This window comes from Egretta garzetta, unplaced genomic scaffold, assembly GCF_000687185.1.
Source record: "Egretta garzetta isolate BGI_Z169 unplaced genomic scaffold, ASM68718v1 scaffold154, whole genome shotgun sequence".
Classification (NCBI taxonomy): Eukaryota; Metazoa; Chordata; class Aves; order Pelecaniformes; family Ardeidae; genus Egretta; species Egretta garzetta.
Window position 1 is genome coordinate 8791847 of NW_009259600.1, and position 4244 is coordinate 8796090.

Below are 4244 nucleotides of genomic sequence, written 5' to 3' on the forward strand. Positions count from 1 at the left end.
CATTTATCACGCACAGAGTGAATTAGGGTTCCGCTTCCAGTTTCAGGACCAGAACCCATGCTGGTTTATTCCAGCTCACCCTCCGATTGCAGGAGTTGGGGTGCCTGCCTGCTGGGTAACAGCTCACTGCGCAGGTGATCCGCCGAACCCCAAGACGAGTCGAATCAAGCTACGGCTCAGTTAATGAGAATCTCATCTACATGACTTGGAATCACACTGTCAAAGCCAGCTCGCCATGAAGCATGTTTGATGAAGTCTTATAAAACACCTCTTTTTGCTTCTAGAAGAGAATATTTAGGTCAGTCTTTGGTACTTCTGAAGATCACCTTTTTTTTTCTTGGCAGTTTATTCAAATACATTTTTTTTGTATAGTCAAATGCTTTCCTTCTGGTCACTGTGGTGCTAATTCCCATTCCAAAACACTGACAAATGTGATTTTTGTGAGTGCAGGGTGTGCTGCAGGAAGCATTTTTGCAGTGCGAGATTTCATTACAAGAATCTGGAAAAGTGAAAGCCTTTCTATTATTGTTTTAAAAGCGTGTAGGAGATGGATCACCACTGGGTTCCCCAGGTTCCAGGAGCAGGCTTCCCTGCCAGAGGTTAGTTAGCTAGTATTTAGCATGCTGTCACTCTCCTTAATTATGGGTACTGCAAAATTACTCATCTAAATTAACATATTACATGTAATTACTTTCTGTTCTGGCGTTCTGCATCATAAACTACTCACTTTAAGATGCCTAAAATGATAAATTAAAATTTTTACTCCAAAGTTGTAAATAACATCTCCAGCCACTAAACTGTCATGTAACTTTAACCCTTACCTTGCTTTACCCTGATCCTTTTTTTTTAGTGTCCATCTACCTTGGTCATGTCTTCTCTAAGTCACATTACTGAATTTTGACCAGCAACAGATCCCAGGCTTGACCAAATGGTTGCATGGACATGCCTTGATATTATAAACATATTTCCTGTATTTTAATATTTGCATTCTTTCCCCTTTGGCATCAGACAAAAAGGAGAGAGAAGCAGTAATAATAAGACGTAGATGTTTCTTGGAATATGCTTTGTCTCCAAACACCTGCAGAAAGACCCTGAGCAGCCCACCTAGGGTGATACAGCAACAGCCGGGAATATGGCGTAGAAGCTCTTGCACATGCTTGGAAATGGTGTTTGAAGTTGTCCAGGAATGCGCCATATGCGCAATCTGCCCGGCAGACACTCAGCCTGTGCCTGGTGCTAACGAGAACAAGGGTAAGGCAGAGAGAGGAGCAAATGCACAAACACAGGAGAGATCCTGCACACCACTGGTCACGTACCCTTGCCCTGGCGCCTCCTGCCACGGCTTGGTCTCACCTGGGAGCCACAGATGAGCCAGTGGTGCAACTTCCTCACAGTTTAGGACCTTGGGCAGCCCTGCCCAGCCCTCCTGGTGTGTCACAGACCCGGGGGCAGACATGGGGAGGGAACATGTCCTCCTTGCGAGGGCTGTGGGGTGCCCTCGAGCTGCTGCTTGCTCCTTGGTTCCACCCCCAGGGGCAAACCTGGCTGTGGGGTGCCCTCGAGCTGCTACTTGCTCCTTGGTTCCAGCCACAGGGGCAACCTTCCAGGTGGAAGTTTGCAAGCAGCTGGAGGGAGATCCAGGGAAAGCCGCGTAAATACATTGGTCCTAATGCTCTGCCACTTTAGGTACAGCTGTAGCTTCAGTTAATACCTTGTGGCTGGATACAGGGGTCTGTAAAGATTTACTCTTTGTTTGCTGACAGAGCTCTGAAACATTTGGATAAGAATGGAGATTATTTTTATCAAGTCTGAAAAGTCCAGGGCAGTGTAATATGTTCGTACTCTTGAGACTGAGTAATTATCTCTGACACTTTAGAGGGGAAGAAATCTTATACGCAGGACAGTGCAAATGTTATGCTGGAGACCTATATTTAAATACGTGTAAGCAGTGATAAAATAGGGAAGTCTGTAAAAGAAATACAAAAATTATATATTTGCAGTCTCTATTTAAAGGAGGGAAAACCACCTCCAGCTTACCCCGGCTCTGCTCAGCCGCGGCCAGAGGGAGGGGGCTATGCCAAGGGACAGAAGACATCACAAGGTCGCACACGAAAAACATGGCACCTCTGCTTTTCAGGGAATAGCAACAGTTAACCTTGGAACCAAAAAGTTTTCAAACTTCATGTTTATTAAAGACAAGCCAGCAGGCAGCAATCAGAAAATGTTTTCATCATAAAAGCTTTACCACAAAACCAGCCAGATACACACTAATACCTATAATCTCTCTGGTTGCCACACAGTAACCCAAAAGGCAACAGAGGGTGTTGCCCGTGACAGCTTGTACCCTCACCCTGCTGTGGCGCCGGGGCAGCCCAGGGTGGGCGGTGCTGGGCGGCCGGCTCTGGGCGGCCCTGCTTGAGCAGGGCCCTTGGGCCAGGGGATCCCATTCCCGGAGGCCCCTTCATCCCCGGAGGCCCCTCCCCACCTCAGCCGCTCTGCGAAGGGGTGGGTGGCGCGGCGTGTGGGGCACGCGGTGCGTGGGGGGGCACGCGTGTGGGGCATGCGCCATGGGGCGGGCAATGGCCGGGGGATCCGGGGTGGGCGGGAGAGCAGGCCCAGCACGGCCTTCGGGAGCCGTCGTAGCACAAATAACAACTCGTTACTTAGTCCTGCAGTTCCCTGTGCCTGTAAATTACAGATAGTAGCGACACATAAACCCCAAATATCGCATGTGTTGCTTTATCTTAAAATTAATAGGCGGCGGGTAGATATCCGAGGCGAGCGCGCAGCGGCGCACAGAAGCTCGTTTGCCATATGGGTTAGATTAGGCCCTGTGCCTTCCCGCCGAAACTGAGCGGCGGGCGCTGTCCCTCCTGGTGCCGCGGGGCTTTTTTCTCCTCTGAAGTTTATCTGCTGCTCCTCTCCTCCTCTGGAGGAGACCTTCTTTCCTACTGAAGGTTTAGTTGAAGGCTTCAGCGTGCCTTTTGTAAAACGGTACGCTGGGGTAAATATTTCACAAAGTTTTTTGAGGGGAATGATAAATTTCTTTGCTTAAAAAGTTTTGACTTTTTAAAAGTCAAAAGGTTTTGACTGCATGTTTTTCAGTAAAGACTAATTGAGACGTTTTAAGCTTTAATAGATCTAATTACAGATGTTGGGTGCCTGCCAAGTAAGTTGTTCTTAATTATCTCTAGGCCCAGGGGATTCATGTAAAAACACTGAATTAATGTCAGCACATGAGAGAAAGGATCAGAGAGAGACTTTGCATGGGATGCCACTGAGAGAACAAGAATGAGGCCCTTACAGCACGACAAACACATTAACGTGTTTTCATACAAGTTTATTCTCCTGCTATACCTGTTGTCCTGGCAGACTGCACGCGATGGGCCCAGTGATCTGCGTCCTGGCCACGGGGACATGCAGGTTCTGATTCATCCCTGGGTTACCCTCTGCTTACACAAGATTCCCTAAGGTCAGGTCCCATGTACATCAGTAACACTGAAATACTGCAAGCTGTCCCGCAGGCATTGTACTGATAAATACATTTTTGGTTGGGGTGATACTGCCACATATTTAAAAGTCAGTGAAGCCAACTTATTTCCAAAACTGCCTTTTAAAAAATGCAATGGTGTAACAAGAAAGGAAGTTTTCATTTGCCTGTGATTATTTCATGTATCGATTACGTGTGTGACCTCATTAATGTAGAGTCAGTCACAAAGTGCTCTATGTTCTTGGTGCCACTAGGAAATAATACATCAAAAATGTTTCTGAAGCCCCTCTGAATTTTAGTATCATGCAAGTAAGAGTAAGGACTTTTCAAAATCATTGAGATGTGCAGCAAGAAAGACAAATCCAGTAGCAGCAGCTTGAAAGTCATCTTGGGACAATTATTGTCTTGGGGTCATGCAACACAAATTGTGAGAGATCTTGCTAAATGGATTTCAGCAAATTTGTGTAAATAACCTACAACACTCACTGGGGCTGTTTTAGGACTGTGGGATATTAGGTCCAAGGGCTGGAAAATATTTCACTCTTGTGTCTCACTTTCCTTATATGTAGTCACTCACTCTCCTTGTATGCACCCACTGCTCAATTTCTTCTTGACTCCTGTGGATAGCTCTTGAATATTTAAGTTTTGTGTCACTTTGTTACCACTGACTGTCAAATTTGAGGGCTTAGTTTCCCACACTCAGTTAAGTATCAGTTAAAATTTTGTTTTCCAGCTGTATTCCTCCATTTGATTT